General features: G+C 45.1%; 1 long non-coding RNA gene across 1 annotated transcript; it reads left to right on the top strand.

The window, feature by feature from the left end:
• Positions 1 to 51: 51 nt before the first annotated feature.
• On the top strand, positions 52 to 19,719 carry LOC120400171. Its single transcript, XR_005595578.1, has 3 exons — positions 52 to 129; positions 376 to 463; positions 19,627 to 19,719. It is a non-coding gene; the product is annotated as an uncharacterized LOC120400171 (long non-coding RNA).
• The last annotated feature ends 1,546 nt before the right edge of the window (positions 19,720 to 21,265 follow it).

Genomic DNA, 21,265 nt, shown 5'->3' with positions numbered 1-21,265 from the left:
GGTGGCTGGGTTATATAGCGCGTGCGAGTGGTTGCACTCCGGAGTTGTATAGGAGTTTGTTAGCTTGTTCGGTCTAGCGCAGCTCCGGAGCCTGGGCTGTTTGGGTCCCCTTGGTTTAGCCCAGCTAAGGTATTATTGCGGTTTGACCCAAACTTCGCTTTGAAACGACGGTGCAAGGAACCGGGCAGTTCAGCGGATTTTAGGGTGGTGCGAAACTTTTGTTTCCGTGTTGTCATTAGTCTGAGCATCTGCTATACTATTAACAATATCAGCATGTTAGATCTTCCTTGGCACTGCAAGCTGCCATGTGACCTAGCATTAGCTTTTATCTTAAAAAAAAAACCAAAAACCAAAACCCAAGCTGTTTTGTTTTAGCAGGTACAAAAGTAACTGATGGAGTAATTCACTTTCCATTAGAGCAGGTGGGCTCACTCTCCATAGAGCTGGAAGAATTCACTCTACAGTAAGTCTGACCACTTTCAGGAGATCCTGCAATACTCTCCTCCTTCACAAATTATTTGGACCCTAATCAGCAAGATAATGAGTTTTTAAAAAGACTATTCCCCAAGCAGTCTCCTTATCTGGGGAAACGAGAACTTAGAGGAGAAAACTCCATTAAGTTCACCAAGGACCTCACCATGCAGTTTTAATTTACATAGGAAATGATTACTAGCTATTATGGTAATTGGCACTATAGTATATATGCCCAGAGCCCTGTCAACTTGCTTGCCTCACTCTTGGTTTCTTCTGACTTGGGACATTTCTAGCTATATATCTTAAATGATCACAGTACTGTCTGGCAGTTTTAAAACTGTGCCCCTTGCTGACTCCTTTACCTTCTTCGCTTATCTTTCTGGACTAACTGACCCTTTGATTTCCTTTCTTCTGTCTGGTTATAGTCACCAGAGTCAGGGGCGGCTCTAGGGTTTTTGCTGCCCCAAGCAGGCTGCGTTCGGCGGTTTGCCTGCAGAGGGTCTGCTGGATCCACCAAAGCCGCGGGACCAGCGGACCCTCCGCAGGCACGCCGCCGAGGGAAGCCTGCCTTCTGCCCTCGTGGCACCGGCAGAGCGCCCCCCCCTGCGGCTTGCCGCCCCAAGCACGCGCTTGGTGTGCAGAGGCCTGGAGCCACCCCTGACCAGAGTAAACAAAGCACCTGGGATTATCAAACTAGGTGTCTGCCTTTCCCCAACACCAGCACTCCCAAAGCTTCAGGAGAAGAAGGGAGATTGAACAAAGACTACTGCAGTATTGCCAAATATAAGTGCTCAAAAATCATGAGACAGGCCCCCTAAAAACACAATATTAATTTTAAAATTATGAGATTTAAAATAATAATGTGAGATGCTTTTTATTTGCCTTCTGTTTTTTTAAGCCTTTACGGTGCACTTGGGCCACGTTTTCTTATTTCCCCCCTGCAACTATCAGAACTAGAAACTTTGTTTTTTACATTAAAGCTGAGATCCTTGTGTATTCATATGATTCCAGGAGTTGGGGCTTTAAGAAAAATGCCAAATATTGCAAGACTCACAATAAAATTGCAAAATGGTAGTAGGGGTGCCACCACTGAAGTACAAAAAAGTGGGATTTTTTCCTGAGTCCATAAAACTGGACAACTGGCAGTGTGTGCTGAGCACCCTTACAGATTTTCCAGGACCACTACTTCAAAAAAGGGACAATCCTGGGAAAACCTGGGCAGGTGGCAACCCTAAGTACAACACTACTGGACTGTGGGCATGTAGGGCTCATCCTGCTTCCTTCCAAGTATATGTACTGTCTGTTTATATCTGGTTTCCACAGGAAAAAAATTGGCTTTAGCTATGTGTCTCTGGGGTATGTGAGTGAATAATTCTAAGACAATGTGGTCTGTCAGACCCTTTCCTTGAGAGTGCCTACTAAGGAGCTTTCAGCCTGGGAGTCCCTTCACATGCAATTTCTGAATACATCCCTTGAGAAGCATCTGACCTTAGAGGAAGCTAAAGAATCCTTTCTACTAACTGCCCAATCCATATTAGTGTGTGCTCTGGAAAAAGGCTTTCTGCTGTTTTGTTTTGTTTTTTAAACAAACAAATTTGTGCAGTCATTTCCTTAAAGCACTTTTCATAAATAATATAGGGAGAAGTGGCTCTTATGAAGATCTGGCAAACGAAACCTCAGCTTTCCAGCACAGAAGGTCACGTTCTCTTTCCAGAAACTGTTGTCAGCTGGCTGACTGTTTTTCTAAACACAGGGAGACATTCATAGACGTTTCCCTCATAGGAGACAGCAAAAGTTGGACCTCACTGATCTGTCCTAAAATGTTATAGTTGTCCAGGTGAAGGCAGTGAGTCATGGCTATTTAATGTCAGGAGGTATAAATAACAGCTGGAAGCATGATTTCTGATAGAAGTGAAACTGAGATGCTACATTGGCTCTCCAGTGGCAATAGGCACAACACTATCCATCAGAATAGCATTAAAGGCCTCTTCAGTTACCTAGATGACATGCAGGAGGATCAGTCTCTGGTGTGGGTTTCTGGAACATTTACTCTAGAATACATAGACCGTGTTCCTCAAGACCCTTACTAGGTTTGTCGTAGCCTGGAAACCAGAGGCAGCTCCAGGCCCCAGCATGCCAAGCGCATGCTTGGGGTGGCATGCCGTGGGGGGCGCTCTGCCGGTCGCCGGGAGGGCGGCAGGCGGCTCCAGTGGACCTCCCTCAGGCACGTCTGCGGGAGGTCCACTGGAGCTGCGGGACCAGCGACCGGCACAGCGCCCCCCACGGCGTGCCGCCGTGCTTGGGGCGGCGAAATGGCTAGAGCCGCCCCTGCTGGAAACCTGCAACCCCTCAGGGAAAAGTAATTACTGAAGTGTAACAGGGTGGTCTGCCCATCTAAGGGTCAGTCAGCCCTGATCAACTAGCCTTTCTCTGCTACAGCTGTGCTGGAAGTTGGACTTAAGAGGAAGGCAGCCCAGCAGCAGAGAGCTGGCTGGAGGGGAGAGCATAAAGCTCTGAGGGGCTGGAGGAAAGCATGAGGCAGGCAGAGTCCTGTGGAAGGCTTGAGGTAGGAAGGCCTGGGAGTGGCTGCTTGGGAAAGGAGCCCAGGAGGGGCTGAGAGAAAAGGTGGAAAGGAGCCTGGGAAGGGCCAAAGCTGAACCCAGAGTTGTGGGCCGAAGAGTGATGGAATTAGTAGACCCTCAGAAAGGAGGACCTGGGTCAGTGGGAGACTGGGACAAAGACTTTGTTTTATTTTTGGTTTTTGGACTAGGAGTACCCCAGAAGGGGTGGACTTTTGTTAATGACTTAGCTGGAGGGCAAAATCGCTGCAGCAAGTCACCGCTACAGCTGTAGTAGGCTGAGGAATGTAGTGGGGAAACTGAGGCAGAGCACTGCAGCGGCAGGTCTTGCTGTGAGAGGAATGGGGAGCTGTGTAACATCAAAGTGCACATCTTTCTCATACAAACACTGGCTGACACTGAGGTGGGTCTGCACATTTGTTGGACTTTCAGAACTTTGCATCCTTTTGAACTGCAAACTCTGAGATGCTGACCAGGTGACAGGCATGGAATGGCATACAGCAGGAAACCTATTCCTTTGCTGCTTCCTTGAATTAGTGTGCATACCAGATGCTGCTGTGTGACTTCAAATCCAAACCCTCATCCTGAATTTGGGATCCAGTTCTGAACAATATGGCTGGCCCCTATTATTATAAAGGACAGAACTAAAATCTGGATTCAAACACTCCAAGATTTTAGGGACATTTGGGTTTTAGTCTGAACTTTGCTCAGGCCCATATCCAGGGCCGGCTCCAGACCCCAGCGTGCCAAGCGCGCGCTTGGGACGGCATTTTGCCGGCAGGGCGGCAGGCAGGTCCGGCGGACCTTCCGCAGTCATGCCTGCGGATGCTCCACCAGAGCCGCGGGACCAGCGAACCCTCCGCAGCTGCGGGAGGTCCACTGGAGCCGCGGGACCAGCGGACCCTTCGCAGTCATGCCTGCGGGAGCTCCGCTGGTCCCGCGGCTCCGGTGCACCTCCCGCAGGCATGACTGCTTGGGGCGGCCAAATTCCTAGAGCCGCCCCTGCCCATATCTACTTTGAAGGGGCACTTGCTGATTGACAGTTGGTTGAATGTTCCCTGATCATCCATGCTGGGCTGATGCATATACCAATAGGACCTAATGTTCTACTGACTTCCATATTTATAACATGGCAGATATTGTGGTTATGGATATCATAAGACAGTAGCGAGCCAAGCAAGATATGAGACCTAAACCAGTTGAAGTGGCATGGGCCTAAGGTGGTAGGGTGGAGTGGAGGGTCAGACAGAAAATTTCTCACACCTAGGCCATAATCTTTGCAACCAGAGCCACACACTCAGACAATGGCACTAGTGCTGAGGTTTGATTTAAGTGGGACTCTGCACAGGCATAAAGGTCAGATGGCCCAGATTAGATTACAGGATCAGCGATTTACTTAGGCAGAGGTCTGCACGTGCATATCAAAGCAGTAATCCCATCCAAACTAAACAACAATGCGCAACTAGCAGGGAGGCCAACAGTAATTCAGACCAACCCATTGAACTGATGACACTAAAGATCTAAAATGTTTTAGAACTGATAAACATTACTCTTATCCAGAACCTGTCAAAATATGAAAACCCCACTTAAAGCCCAATGCTCGGAATTGGCGTGGCAGTAGGAAAGGACTCAGGCAGGGGCGGCTCCAGGCACCAGCATTCCAAGCATGTGCCTGGGGCAGCAAGCCTCGGGGGGCGCTCTGCCGGTCGCCGCGAGGGCGGCAGGCAGGCTGCCTTCGGCGGCATGCCTGTGGAAGGTCCGCTGGTCCCGCAGCTTAGGCGGACCTCCCGCAGGCGTGCCGCCGAATCCGCGGGACCGGGGACCTCCTGCAGGCAAGCCGCCGAAGGCAGCCTGCCTGCCGTGCCTGGGGCGGCAAAATACCTACAGCCACCCCTGGACTCAGGCCAGCAGTAAAAGTGTTTAGCGACTAAATTTCATTTGTCATAAAATAGGCATGACTGGCTGTGCAGTGTTCTCTAGTTTCTAAATGTTTTGAATCAATCTCTGCTTTTCTGTGTTCAAGGTACATTCTCCCAGCTGCTCTCCCCCCTCCAAAAACACCAACAAAAGCCACTGTTTTGCTGAGAGAATATGCAGCGTTGCCAACTCTTGCAATTTTATTGCAAGTCTCATGATAGTTGCTGTTTCTTCTAAAGGCCCAGCTCCTGGAATCATATGACTGTGAGGATCTGTTTTCACTGGGGAGGAAAAAAAAATCAGCTCTTATGGTTGTGAAGAAAATCTGGAAAACATGACCTGAGTGCACTCTAAAGACCCAAACCAGAAAGCAAAGGAAAAGAACCCAAACTGTATTTGCTGGAGCTCCCCCTAGTGTTCTGCAACAGCATTGAACCTAGAAAGCCTGAGCCTGATCCACTGTTGTCTTAAGGTTTCAGAGTGGTAGCCGTGTTAGTCTGTATCAGCAAAAACAACGAGGAGTCCTTGTGGCATCTTAGGGACTCACAAATTTATTTGGGCTTAAGCTTTCATAGGCTAGAACCCACTTCATCAGATGCATGGAGTGGAAAATATAGTAGCAGGTATAAATACACAGCACATGAAAAGATGGGAGTTGCCATACCAAGTGGGAGGTCAGTCTAATGAGACAATTCAATTAACAGTAATGACCCATCCACTCCCAGTCTTTTTTCAGGCCTAATTTGATGGTGTCCAGTTTGCAAATTAATTCCAGTTCTGCAGTTTCACTTTGGAGTCTGTTTTTGAATTTTTTTGTTGAAGAATTGCCACTTTTAGGTCTGTTATTGAGTGACCAGAGAGATTGAAGTGTTCTCCTACTGGTTTTTGAATGTTATCATTCCTGATGTCAGATTTGTGTCCATTTATTCTTTTGCATAGAGACTGTCCGGTCTGGCCAATGTATATGGCAGAGGGGCATTGCTGGCACATGATGGCATATATCACTTTGGTAGATGTGTAGGTGAACGAGCCCCTGGTGGTGTGGCTGATGTGGTTAGGTCCTATGATGGTGTCCCTTGAATATACGGACAGAGTTGGCACTGGGGTTTGTTGCAGGGTTTGGTTTCGTGGGTTGGCGTTTTTGTTGTATGGTGTGTAGTTGCCGGTATTTGCTTCAGGTTGGGGGGCTGTCTGTAAGTGAGGACTGGCCTGTCTGGACAATTTATATCTTCAAGTAAGCGGGACTGCTATGAATACCCGCATGGCCCCACAGTATAACATTTTTATGGCTGACTTGGAACAATGCTTCCTCAGCTCTCGTCCCCTAATGCCCCATCTCTACTTGCGCTATATTGATGACAACTTCATCTCGACCCATGGGAAGGAGGCCCTTGAGGAATTCCACCAGGATTTCAACAATTTCTACCCCACCATCAACCTCAGCCTGAACCAGTCCACACAGGAGATCCACTTCCTAGACACTATAGTGCTAATAAGCGATGGTCACATAAACACCACCCTATACCAGAAACCTACTGACTATACTTACCTACATGCCTCCAGCTTTCATCCAGACCACATCACATGATCCATTGTCTACAGCCAAGCTCTGTGTGTGTCTTTTTGTTTGAGGGCAAGTGTATTTAGGATTAAGTTAAATAACTATTGCTGTAGAAGGTTCTTAGACACGAGGACCACAAGAGTGAACTGGAAAACAGACAACATGGAGTTGATAATGCAATAGCGCATTAATTAATACTTAGCGCTCATGAACTTCTTCCACAAAGGATATCAAAGTGTTTTGCAAAGGTGAACAAGCCTCACTTACCGATATGGAATCTCAGGCAACTGACAAGGCTAGCACAAGGAGGTATAGTCTGGCCCAAGGCTCCTCTCCTCTCCTTCGTTTTTATACCCTTTGGATACTTATAAACATTCCCATCTCTACTTTAGCTAGGCTACAGCCAGGGCCAGCTCCAGCTTTTTTGCCGCCTCATGTGGCGAAGGAAAAATAAAAAAGAAAAAGAAAAACCTGATTGAGTGCCGCCAAAGAGGAAGAGAGAGAGTGAAGGACTCACCACCCAATTGCCGCCAAAGACCCGGATATGCCACCCCAACAACGGACGGAGTGCCGCCCCTTTCTATTGGCTGCCCCAGGCACTTGCTTCCTTCACTGGTGCCTGGAGCTGGCCCTGGCTACAGCTCACATACCAAGTTCCTGTAAATGATCCTCACAGGTCAGTCCTGCTGGACCAGGGGTTCTCAAATCGGGACCCCTCAGGGGGTCGTGAGGCTATTACATGGGGGGGTCGCGAGCACCCCAAACACCGCTTTTCCTCCAGCATTTATAATGGTGTTAAATACATTAAAAAGTGTTTTTAATTGATAGGGGGGTAGTTGCACTCAGAGGCTTGCTATGTGAAAGGGGTCACCAGTACGGAAGTTTGAGAAACCCTGTTGTAGACCCTCTAGTTTCACATAATGGAATGCATCTGTTTGGGACACTGTACCCATTTCAGTAGTTCTTATTCAAACAAGAGCCATCAAGGCAATACCATCTACACCCCACACTGCCCACCCTGCTCTTTGCATTGAGTTGATCTTGGCACAGGAGAGAGTCTTGTCCTCAGTTTTACTAATGTAAGGTGTTAGTAACAAAGCTAAGGATACTTCTGCTAGATCATTTCTATCCTTTACATCACAGCATGTGAAATGAAGTCGTCAAGTTACTTTTGCCCTTCCCAGAACTGTTTTGATTCTAAGAACTGTAAGAGGCTCACACATGGGAACTACTGGCTGAGAGATTTTTTTGTTTTTTAATGTGACGCCCACAGCAAGACTTTCTGTAAATTCTTGACAATTTTGTTCGTTAGTAGGACATTAACCAGATAGCGGCGTGTCTGAAATTTGGACAGAAATCAAATGACTCCTTCAGGGGTGAATGTCATAGACTGGAAAAATCAGTATTGTTCCTCTGAAGCTTTGGGATTCCTCTTGGCTTTGCCAATTTAAGGACAAATCCTGTTGAGCTTAGTTCCAGTGAAGCTGACAGGATTATGCACATGAGTAAGGCAAGCGGGATCTGGGGCCCACGCCTGCTCCAACTGAAATCAATGGCAAAACTCCCATTGTCTTAATGGGAGCAGCATCAACCTTGGGATAAAATAAAGTGCAAGTTTTAAAAATATACACTATACAAAAAAAAGTTCTTAGGAATGATATGGATGGGATCCATCCTTCTCAGGTGGGATCTGCCTGGTCACAGTGCCGTCTGCGCACAGAAATGGAGGGGAGGATCTGGACCTAGGAATTCAAGTTATCCGTTAGTATTCATCATAGCTCTAGGTAAGCCTACATAGCAGCTGGGAGGGGGCTTCCCACACATGCAATCCTACCCAACGCCCTGAGTACATACTCAAGCAGCAAGCCCGTACTGTTGTGGCCACCCTGCTATTTTTAGCGCACTAGCTCTGCTCAAGTTAGTGTGTGTCTGTCTACTGGCACTGGGAAGCAACCTCCCAGTTGCTGTGTAGATGTAGTCTCTGCATCTGGCCCTTTGTATCCTATAAGAGATCCTTAGAATGCACACTAGGGGGCAGAGGCCTTCTGTGTATGGATTTCCATCTGCAGCAGAACCTATTGTTATACACATTACTGCTTTGCAGTCTGTTACCTGTCATGACTGTCTCTGAGGCAGGAGCGGCTCTAGCTTTTTTGCCGCCCCAAGCATGGCAGGCAGGTCCTGGTCCCGCGGATTTGGCAGCATACCCGTGGCTTCAGCATACCCGCCGCTGAATTGCCGCTGAGTCCATGGAACCGGCGGACCTCCCACAGGCAAGCCGCCGAAGGCTGCCTGACTGCCGCCCTCGCAAGGACCGGCAGGGTGCCCCCCGCTGCTTGCCGCCCCAGGCATGCGCTTGGAGTGCTGGTGCCTGGAGCCACCGCTGCTCTGAGATGTATTTTATCAAACATATGTGAAATTAATTGACTGTTCTCCTTTATGGGGAGTTTATCTGTAAAATGTCTCTTGCAAAATTCCTGGCACTATTTAAAGCTATTGTTTCGAAATTGCATTCCGTTTGCCAGATTCTGATATGCTAGTTAGACGTGCCTAATTCAGCGCTACATCTCTTTTCTAACCTCGCTGCTTTTGTCTGGTGCACTAGATCTCACCAAGATTTCTCAAATAAACCTCATCTGAAGGTTCTCTCTCAGATACACCAATAAGCATTAGAAGTGTGTTTATAGTAGCATCCAATTTTTCTGTGTCTCACCTCTTTAAAGCAGCAGGTTCAAATGACATGTCCTGTCCACATTAGGGCTCCCCTCATTGACCCAGTTCAGCAAGATCCTTAAGCATGTGCATAACTTTAATCATAAGAGTTGTCCTATTGACTTTAATGGTTGAAGTTATGCATGTGTTAGAGTATCTTATTGAATTGGGCCCTTTGGTATCACTGGTGGTGGAGCTGAACTGATGATAAGAATGGTAGGAAATCTGAGCTATCATGTTTTGTTTTCATGGGGGATATTTTGACTTTTATAAAATAACAATCTGGCCTTTGATTTTAATATTTGCTTCCCCTCTCTGAAGTTCACCTACTTCTCCACGTTAATCAGTGGAATTCCTTTGGATTAAATGTCATACTATTTCTTAGACTCTGTCTAAACACAGAAGTTGAACTAGTCTAACTAGATTGCTTTTTAAGCCAATTAATGAAGCTGGTGCAAACCCCTGAGTAGCTGCTATTTTTATTTCACAGTGGCTTATTTTGCTTAAGTTTAAAACTGTTCCTAGTCAACGTAAACTAAACCAGCTATGCCTAATTTAAACTGAAATAGGAGTGTCTACAGAGGTGCTTGTACTGATTTAACTAAATCAGTTTTGACTCATGCTGTTAGTTTCTCCTACTGTACCTTGAAACTGTAGGAGAAACAGAACCAAGAACATGTCTTTATAGAACAGAGGTTGAATGGATGCTTTAAGTGCAAAAGTCAATGCAACTTAACAGTAGTTCCTACCTGCTACCACAATACAAACTTAAAACAGAAACTGGAAACTCTTCTAGCATTTTCACCATAAGAAACTTTACTTATTGTTTTCCCATGTGATGGACATGATCACTTCAAGAAAGGCAAACTAGCTAATTAATCTTAACATCTGTGGTTGTCCTGAATACTTGGAAGTCTGACACTTTACTAATGAGTTACGCACCTCCTTTCATGGTCCCCATTTATTATTTTTCATAAGTGCAGTAAGGCTGGACTATTTCCATTCCCCAAAAGCTGGGCTATATTTCACCTAAATCACCTTAGTATTGATGTGTTGTCACAATGATATGACTGCAGCATTCATACTCATGCTAATATGTAATAATTTGCACTTCTATAGGGATTACACTGTACACACATTCAGGCTGAAATTCACCCCATGCAGAGGGCCAGCCCAAGTCCTATGCACCACTTAAGCCTCTGAGATCGGGATAAAGAGGGACTTAATTAGTGCATAGGTCTTGGGCTAGCCCTCTGCCTCGGGATGAATTTCAGCCTAACAGTTCAGCCTCAGGCCACTCTTGTGTGGCAAGGTTATATTAAAATAACTTCTTCCAGTGCTGGTGTCGAACACAGTAGCTGTTTAACAACTCACAGCAACACTACCCAGCTGTTAAGGCCGGGGAATGAAGAAGAGTGCCGTGCTGAACTGAAACTGCTGGGGGCATTTAGGGAGGCAGTATGTAAAGTTAGTGACCTGGAAATAGGACTGAGCGAGGACTAGATATGAATGAATATTGCAAATGAGTAAACCATAAACATTCATTTGAATACAACCTGCAAGTCTGGATCCAAAGTATTTGTTGAACCTTCGTATTTGCTTTTCCCCCATATCCGATGCGCAAAGTGTTGTTTGCACAAAGTCTCAGAGAATGTTGGGTCCTGAGACAACAAATACAGTAGAAAAGACAATGTACTGCAAGCAAGCAGGGTGGAGCAAAGTGTGATGCTCACATCACCATCTGTCTCAGTACTCACCACTGCAGTCAGAATCTCTTTACATGAGGGTGGCCTTCTTCATAGCAAAGGTGGGATAATCTGGTAGCTGAGCAGATAACTCGCCTGACTCCTGTCCAGTCAGAAGCTCTTTTAAGACTGTCTTTAATATGTTTGTTCAATGCCTAGCATGATGGAGCCTTGGCCTCCAGGCACGGTTGCAGTGCAAATAGTAATAATTGCCTTCAGTAAATAAGGATGGAGACAGGAGATGAGGCCTAGACAATGCAAATATAATGAAGTCTTTTGCCCCAGAATGGGCTGGTGGGAAATGTTAGAAAAGCAGCAATGAGGGAGCGAACAAAGAGGCAATACTAATACACAAGTGAGAAAAGGGTTGGGCTGGTTGTGGGACAGTTGGAGACATTCCAAAGTTACAAACAGATTCCAAGCTGAATGTCAAAAAAGCAGGTTTATATCTTCACTATGTTCAGAAAAAGACAACAAGTGTTGGTGACTGAGGCTCGGACTCTATCCCCAGCTCTGGGTCTGACTCGCTGGCTTCCTGTGGACCCTGGGCAAGTCACGTAGGCCAACATTTCACAAATGGCCACTCATTTTGGGTGCCCAACTTGAGACACCTTGAGCCTAATTTTCATATGTGCTGAGCTGGCACAACTCTGCATGAAGTCAGTGGAAGCTTTGGGGGCTGAGCACTTCTGAAAATCTGGTATCACAAGCTGGGCACCCAAAAACAGAGGCACCCAAAAGCAGTGTCCAGTTCTGAAACTGTTGGCCTTCATCTCTCCTTGCCTCCATTTTCCCATCTGTAAAATGGGTGTGATGATACAAAGGGCAGGTCTACACTTCAAACGCTGCGTCGGCATAGCTGCATTCTGCTGTAGCACTAAGGGGAAGATGTTTCTATGCCAGTGGGAAAGAGCTCCCATGTTGGCAGGTAATCCACCTCCCCGAGAGGCAGTAGCTATGTCAACGGAAGCAGCTCTCCCATCGACATAGCACTGTCTATATGGGGGTTAGGTCGGTATAACTGCGTTGCTCAGGGGTATAGATTTTTCATATCCTGAAAGGCATAGTAATGCCGATATAGGTCTGTAGTGTAGACTTGGCATCACTGTCCTTTGTAAAGTGCCTTGAGATCCATGGATGAAAAGTGGTAATGAAGTGCTAAGTGACTATTATCCTTAATGAAGATGAATGATCACCACTTCTCCAAGCTCACTGCCATCTGTTAAATACCTTCTCACCCCACCTCTGCTTTCCTTCCAAAATTCCTTCTGTAGCCTAGTGCAGAGCTGTTTAATCTCATGTTTGTTTATTTCAGGCCTCTTGCTGAGGGCTCCCTAACTGCCTCTGATTCATTAAGCGGTTTCATCCAAAGCAACCATCTTAAATGTCAGTTAAATGATTTCCCCTGTTAAAATATTTTCATGGCTCAGAAGCACAGCATGAAAATATTTTTATAAGGTCAAATCCTGCCATCCTGACTCAGGTAAAACTCCTGGTGAACTCTGGACTGAGTCAGGGCTGCAAGATTTGGCCTGTAGTCAAAACAACCAGTTCTTCAGTGAATATAGCCTGTAGTCAAAACAGCCAGCCTCTGCAGTGGAGGCATTCAGCAGTTATGAATGATGGGGTGTGAAGTCCTTGTAGACTAAGGTCATGTCTACACATACAGCGCTGTAGTGGTGCTGCTACAGCGTGTCTGGTGCTCTATGCTCTCCTGTTGGCATAATAAAATCACCAACGTGAGCGGCAGAAGCTATGTCGGTGGGAGAAGCTCTCCTGCTGACATAGCACTGTTTACACTGGCCCTTCTGTTGGTGTAATTTACGTCACTCGGCCGGGGGGGGGGGGAATTCACACCCCTGAGCAATGTAAGTTCTGCCGACATAAGCTATAGTATAGACATAGCCTAAGTGTTGAAGTTTCTCCCACTGGAATGGTTATGTCCCTATATTTTCAATAGGTCTGAGTTTAACTTCTAACCTCAATGTCGAGCTAATCTAGCTATTCTGATTATCCCCATTCCTTGAATGGATACCCCCTACATAGCAAAGGTCCGGTCAAGCCTACTCCTCTGAGGACATGGAGAGCCCTTAACCACCAGACCCACTGCAGAAAGGAAGTAGGAGGATTCAGAAGAATTGGGAAGGCTGGCTTTTTGTGGATAAGGCACTGAATAAGAGCCTAGGTGATGATTTCCAAGCTCTGTCACAGACTGCCTGTGTGATCTGATAAGATGGGGATAAGAATTCTTCCTTTGCTGTCTGGTCTATTTAAACTGTAAGGTCTTTGGGGGAGGGACTGGCTCTTACTAGACATGTGAGTGCATAGTGCCTAGCTCAAAGGGACCCTGATCCCTCACCTAGCCTCTAGGTGCTATTGTAATACAAATAGCAATCACACATGAAGTTTGCTCTGCAGAAGAACCCTGCATCCCAGTAGAAAGGGATTGTTTGGGGGAGAGTGAGGACAGGGCCAGTGCATCTGTTACCTGGGGTTCTTTCAACCCAAAGCTCTTGGTAACTTTTACTCTGTGTGAGGTGGTGTCAGGAAATCAATCAGGAGAGACATGGCTGTCCGACCGATAGATGGCTGGCACAAACAGGACAACACAAGAGTGCTTTCACTTAAAGCTAAACTTTACTTAGTCTCAAGCACTTACACACGTCCACAACAGGTTAGTAAAACACCCCCAACCCTCGATAATTACCGAAGCTGAGTGTGGCGGCTCTCAAGTGGCAAAGTAATACAATGACATATCCCTTAAAGAAAACTTGCTAAGCAAGTAATTTTTAAAGGTCAAGCAAGAGGTTTCCTTATGATCGTCAGTTAACCAGATATGTTTTATTTTCAGAGTGTCCATGTCTTGGGACCCTGACAGACACATTCCTAAGGGTACATTATAGACACGCTTCCTGTTTTTCTAAAATATATAGATCAGCAATTTCAACATTCTTAGCAGGAAGGATGTGGGGTCAAGCTGCCCGGTCTGTGGCACCTAAAACCCCCTCCACTCCTGCTTTGGTTATGCTAAGGCTGCTGCATGACCAATTTACGGCCTGATGACTTAATTACTTTTAGCAATGAACAATAGTGGTTTCAGGCACTTCACTGGTTTGTCAAAATCTCCCCGTACAGATCCACTATTAGACTGGTCATTTTCCTCCTTGTGGAAGGGAAACGCACTGGCCACAGGTAATGGAGCTCCGATGCTGAAGAAGTGGCTGCAGAGCAGGCTGGGGGAAAGATTCCTTCCCCCACCAAATGTGTCCCACAGAGAGCCCCCATACTCATCCTAGCCACTTAAGCTGCCTGTGGACCAAGGATTTGACTCACAATAGTTGAATGGGGTTTGCTATAACACAGACTAATGGACAAGAAAAGTACTGTCATGGTATTTTGAAGGAAGGTTAATGCCCTTATTTTGTTCTGATGTTGTCTAAACGGGTTACCAGATGTGTAACACAGACAGACCAGCTCAGATCATGGCAATAGGGCAATTCACTTATGTATGAATACCAAAGAAGGGTTGAGTGTATCAATATGTATTCAGACCAATTCACTTGTGCTGATAGAAATCAAAAGAGAGGTTGATTGTATTGTTTTCATTTGTATTGTTTTCATTTGTCTGTATCCTGTATTTAATTAGTCTTGGATTGAAATGTGTGTTAGTGTTTAAATGTGAATTGACTTGATGTGTAAAGCTGCATGAAAACTAATGAAGAATTGTTTCTGGCTAATGTGTTTACATTATGTATAGCCATTGGAGACTGGAGCCTTGGAAATGTAAATGAAGAAACATGATCTTTGTGTGTTCAACAACGATAAATCTATAGATCTGTGCTGTGATGGAAACGCTTGCCAGACTGTTTTCAACTATAAGAAGGAAGTGATTCCGCAGCTCTGATCTATTTAGATGCTGTCAGGGGACGTTCCAGATATAAGACAGAGGTCCCACGAGCCATTTTGGGCAACCCTGAGAGACTTATGGGAAATTAGTGGTTACCACATCACTGCTATCATTTGAACTTACAAACTCTGACTCACCTGTTATGTATTTCACCTGCTTATCCTCTCAATAACCCCCATTTCTTTTTCTTCGCTAATGAATCTTGAGTTAGTTTACTAAAGGATTGGCTATCAGTGTTGTTTTTGGTGTGAGATCCAGAGCATCCATTGACTTGGGTAAGTGATTGGCCCCTTGGGGCTGGGAGTAACCTAATGTGTGGCGATTTTTGGTTTTAATAACCTTTCATCACAGAAGTCCAGCTTGTTGGACTGGCAAGGTGCACTGGAGAGCCTAAGGGGATTGTGACTGGCTCCATGGTGAGACTAATATAGTAATCCAGGAGTGCACATTTGTTACTGGCTTGATGGAATCTAATTATAGAATATACCATCAGTTTGGGGGGTGTCTGCCCTGTTTTCTGACAGTCTGACCTAATATCGGCACACTAAGTTGTGAGCCACGTCAGACACCATGACATTTGTAAATTACGCTTCCTTGTCTACAGTGAGTGATGGTGGCACTTATACTGTGGGATGATCTACGTGGTCCTAGACAGCAAAACTGCTACATCACAGTGACGATACCTTGAGTGAGGTAAATTCCTCAGCACTGTCATTAAGGCCTTTGCTGCTTTCTTTTATCTTACAATTTTCTTCCCCTAAGTAGTTTGTGTCTCACATTCCAGGGTAAATTTATTTGACTTCACATTCTGAAACTACATCACAGAGATGTGGACGCTAACATACGCACATGCAAAGAAGGATGTTCTGAGCTAGAAAAATCCTGGAATTAAACCAATAGGGTTCTGTATAAATTACTGCAAAAACCTATGGAATTTTAAAGAAAATTATAGGGTTGAGCCTGCAAGATGTTGAGCATTCTGGTCCTGATCCAGCAACTTGTGCACTTATGCATGTGCTTACTTTTAATCACACAGTAATTCCACTGAAGCCCACAAGGCTGCCCATGTGCTTAAAGTTAAGCACGTGTAAGTGCTTTGCTGGAACAAAGTCAGAGTGCTGACGCAGGCTCCTGGGGCTCAGGCTGCAGGTTATTAAATTGCAGTGTAGTCATTCGGGTTTGCTCCCGCCCGAGCCGGAATGTCTACACTGCAATTTTATAACCCCGCAGCCTGAGCCCCACAAACTCAAGTCAGCTGACCCAGGCCAGCCCCTGCGATGCTGCGGGGCTTTTGCTGCAGTGTAGGCACACCCGAAAGGTCCCCTGCACAGATCAGAGTGTAGGGCTGCGGCTGGGGCCAGAGTTTGTTTTGCTTTTAAGAAAAATTGATGACAAATTTTAAAATCTCTTTCACACTTCATCAGCTCTGCTGTTTACATTTTGGTTTGGTCTTTTTTTCACTCTTCTCCTTAGGCAGGGAAAATGAGCTGGCCAGTCCCACTTTCTGTTTAGTCAGTTTCACTTTGGGACTTTCCTGCCCAGTGGATTTTTCACACCCCGGAGAGATGTAGGAGAGATGTAGGTATGCTGATTGTAAGTTTTCAATGTAGACCTGCCATCATTCTGTGTGTAACCTTGGGCAAGGTACTTCAACTCTCTTTGCCTTAAGAGTCCTTATCTGTATAATGAGACTAATAGTCTCACCATTGTAAAATGCTTTGAGTTACTTGAATGAAATATGCCAGTGACTGTAAGTTCAGAGTATTATTAGTAACCCATTCATCTTCTTGCCCACACAGCTGTCCCTTAGCAGGGAAGGCTGTCTGTGATCATTACCTGAACTGTGAAATGGAAAAACTGTCTAACCAATGGAAACTAATTTGAATCGGACAGACTACCTAGTGGCTTGTATGTAAATCCTCACTCTGCTTTTTGAATAGCACAGATGAAAAAAGGAAAGTGTGGAAAAAAAATGCTTCCTGGCTAGTATTGGCAAACAGTGTGAGAGTTGAGTCTGAATTTAATTCTGAGATCAGTCACAAAGAAAGATTTTGCAACAGTGTTTAACCCAGAGGTGGCTGCATTTCAGAGATTGGGGAAGTGGTCCCTATACAATATATAGGACCTGATCCAAAGCCCATTGCAATCCATGAGAGTCTTTCCTTTGACTTAAATGGGCTGTGGATGAGGCCCAGGATTTGTTTAATTTGACATTTGTGAAGCACTTTGGGATCCACGGTTTCAATATAAATGCCACATAGCTGGCCAAAGTCATCTGTGCTATGGCATTATTCATTTCAGTGGAATTACACCAGGGACTGATTTGAGACATTAATTTCAAATTGTTTTGTTTATGTCAAGTGCCATAAAAATGAATTAGAGGTCTGGCACACTCATTTCATACACCACCATAACTCAGGTCAGTGTGTTGCTCAATACTGGTGCCTCACTGAAGAGTGGTATTTGCGCTTTGCTCTCCTCAGACGTCAGACAAATACTGTACTGTGGGATTTCTTTGCTAACCAGACAGTTACTACACGGAAAAGAGAATCAACCAAGGTGAGTGTGTCTAGCATTCAACAACAGCTCTGATTTAATGGACAGGATAAAAGATCTCTGGCTGATGAGAAGAATGGCATTTGTTTAAATTTTAGGGACTAGATCTTCTGGTTTCCTTCTAGTGGAATAGATTTTTCCTGTTGACGCCAGTATGAAATGGGTTCACTAGATCTGTATGGGGCTACTACAGCCTCATCTCAATTGTTGTAATAGCTTAATTACACTTACTCATTGAAAATGTTTTAATAACTGTTAATATTTAAAAAAACGAGGAGTCCGGTGGCACCTTAAAGACTAACGGATTAATCTGGGCATAAGCTTTCGTGGGTAAAAAACCCACTTCTTTTTTACCCACGAAAGCTTATGCCCAAATAAATCTGTTAGTCTTTCAGGTGCCACCAGACTCCTTGTTGTTTTTGTGGATATAGACTAACACAGCTACCCCCTAAGACTTGTTAATGTTTAAGCTTACTAGGGTAAAATATTTTACTGTAATCCCATCCCTCTGTAACCCTTTGGAAAAGTGAGTACTGTGATAGCTAACCTATTTTGGTTCACATGTAACCAAGTGACATTTTATCCCAAAAGATCTTGTTAGGTTTATTTTGTTGGTATTTTGTACCTAAATTTAAAATGTTTGAAAGTTAGTTAGGAAAAATAAAACCAGATGAATTTTTCCAAAATTATCCCATCAGACTTCTTAAAAAAATATCAGAGGCACTATTCCTCATTGAGGAATAAACCAGAGGGAGGGTTTCTAGCTCATCCACTGTTGAGACAGGGTTTGGGGGAAAAAATTAAGAAACTCCTCACAAAGTGCTAATCTCATCCTACCTTTTCCAAGATAGCCTTTCTGACAAATGCCTGGGCTGACTTCCCCCTCCTTTGAAAAAAGGCCTTTCTGTCATGAGATCAGGGATGAAAAATTTGGCTTAGTTTTGGTGAAGTTAGCATAGGGGTTAAACATCAGGTTTAAAATGGAAAGCTCGTTGTACCACTGACCCTAGACATCTCCCATCTTGTGATATCAGGAGAGACCCAGCTTGTATACAATTGCCAGGCAAATGCAGTCAACAAATGTATATCTGTTAGTGCCTCTTCCCTATCATGAGTACAAAGGGCATCATAACTGTCTTCCTAACATGGCTAAAATGTGATCCACTGAAACACAGTCCTGTTTCCATATAGATGGAAGTGCTGCCTTGAAAATAATCAGTCTCCAGTGATCTTTTATTCTTTTTGGCTTCTAAATAGTAAATAATCTTTAGCAGCAACTCCAGTCCACTGCACGAGCAACAGTTTCTGGGACAGATTCTGACGTCAGTGATGCTGCTCTCAGAGCAGAAGAATTCCACTGTCTCCAAATTTCCCATGATGTAACTGAAGTTCTGGTCTCTCTGTGTGATACAGTGGCAAACTTGTGTGCACCATTTGCTCATTTGGAGGGAGACTCCCTCATTTGCAATAAACATTAAGGCTGTTTTTAAAGCCTGAGGGAGGCTTCTGAAGTGTTTGTATCAATGAGACACTTCAAGTCTCAGTCATTATTTTTATTTACAACTCCCATCATTTTAGATTCTCATAGATAGAGAGCTCTGCAAATACATGCCTCTAGTGAGAACGCAAAGTTAGTGCTTGTTTCCAATTGTTATTGTGCCTTAAAGAAACTTCTAGGTACCATAAGCCAGGATAACATGGTGTGGAAAAAGCACCCTTACCCTGGTTACTTTTATAATTGTAAATGGTCCCAGGCCATTACTATTACTGAGGATGGACGACCCTTTTAATGGTTGGTTGCTTTCAAAGGGCACCATTTCTAACCGGCACGCATCCCATTTTTTGACTTAAACTTAGGTTCTGAACCCTGTGGTTCTTAAAGTTTCCCCCAGCATGGTCTTCTTTTTTGGGTCATTAACCTCTTGGTTGCAAAAATCCGGGGGGAGGGATAGCTCAGTGGTTTGAGCATTGGCCTGGGTTGTGAGTTCAATCCTTAAGGGGGGGCACTTAGGGATCTGGGGCAAAAATTGGTCCTGCTAGTGAAGGCAGGGGGCTGGACTTGATGACCTTTCAAGGTCCTTTCCAGTTCTAGGAGATTGGTATATCTCCAATTATAAAAAAAAAAAAAACAGCTCTAATGTTAGCACCAATGTGTTGTTTTTTTTTCTTTGCCAGGAATGTGGAGTTTCCAAATGTAGGTCCTAAAATTCCTGCCCTGATTCCTGCCAATGAAGATTTAATTTTTCCAGAAAGGAAACTAATATGGGAACCAGGGAGCGGTGGGCATTGCATCTTTGTTTGAAGAGTCAGCCTGACCAGAGGCCAGCAAGGCCATCAATACCTTTGTTCAGCTAAAATAAAGTATTTTAAACATAGCTGCAAACTAATCATGTACCACAAATTAACTTGGGCCATGGAAGAGTGTGTATTCAGCTAATGGGAGGACTAACTGCACTTGCAAAGGGATAGGAGGGAAGAGCTTAACAAGTGTTTGGCTGAGTAAAATTCCTTCTGTTAGGATAGCCAGCCAGCCCTCTACATCCCTGTTGGTTTAACTTTGAGTGCTTGGGGTCTGATTCTCCTCTCATTTGCCTTCATTTTCCCCTAGTATAATTCCTTTGATTGCAGGGTTGTTACTTCTGATTTACACCACTGGCGAGTCGGGTTGTCGGGATAATTCTTAGAACCAAAGCAACACTTTGAGAATAAGGAGATGGACGTGATGACGCAGGAGCAAAGTAAAACCCTTTACAAAGAAGGGGCTTCAGTGAGAGATCAGAAGCAGGGAGCAGACGCCCTCTGGAGCCATTCCACAGCCCCACTGACATCATCTTCATGAATCACGTGTTTTCCTGGGCCAGAGCTCCCCTCTCATTCCAGAGGATCCCAAAGACCTTTACAAACCCTGTGTATGGTGACCAATTCTCATCCTTTGGTGAATGCAACAACAACACTCAGCCCTCACCTCAAGGCCCTTTTAGGTGGGGGAGTGTGAAGAATAATGTGTCGTTTTGAAACCCCAGTGATGATGTCATTAGGCAAATGTAAATGTTTCAACTGGGATTAGGTGAGGATGCTTGGGTCAATCCCTTATTCTTGGGGAAAGTGCTGGTGGTCTTAAATGGGCAAGACTTTCATGAAATGCAGGTCCCATTAACTCCCCTTTACTTCAGTGGGGCTAGAAGTTCACACCTTTTTTAAGTCCCATCCAACAGTCAGCAGGCCTGATTCTCCTCTCACTTATACCTTCAGGACAGCTACTTCCGCTTCACACTCATGTGAGTGAGAGGGGAATGAGGCTCTGCACCTCCAACAAGACAATTCTCACTACTAGCACCATCCACTGATTTCTCACGGGCTCACAGAGAAAGTGCCACCCCATCAGTCACCAGTGCAGCCGCCTGGGTTTTATATAGTCTGCTATGGTCTTTCGACAGATTTCCTTTCCAAACAACACAAATGGCGGGTGATTCCCTGGTGACGATCCCCGATTATGACTCTAATGCCACCTTTTTTACTGGTTACTGTAAGTCTTTGTTCAGCACCATCCACCCCATTTGCAACATGTACTGTGACAGACCCTGGCCAGTGGGGTACAGGAGTCTGGTAGAGGGCAAATATACTGGTCACTAGATGAGTAGTTTTCTGTTCCCTGAGTGACCAAAGCAGGGGCTGCACTAGAGTAATCAGGAACCTGCTAGAACCAATTAAGGCAGACAGGCTGATTAGAACACCTTCAGCCAAACAAGGCAGGCTAATCAGGGCACCTGGGTTTAAAATATCAGAGGGGTAGCCATGTTAGTCTGGTTCTGTA

Source organism: Mauremys reevesii, linkage group 3 (genome assembly GCF_016161935.1).
Source record: "Mauremys reevesii isolate NIE-2019 linkage group 3, ASM1616193v1, whole genome shotgun sequence".
NCBI lineage: Eukaryota > Metazoa > Chordata > Testudines > Geoemydidae > Mauremys > Mauremys reevesii.
This window is presented reverse-complemented; position numbering and strand designations above follow the sequence as displayed.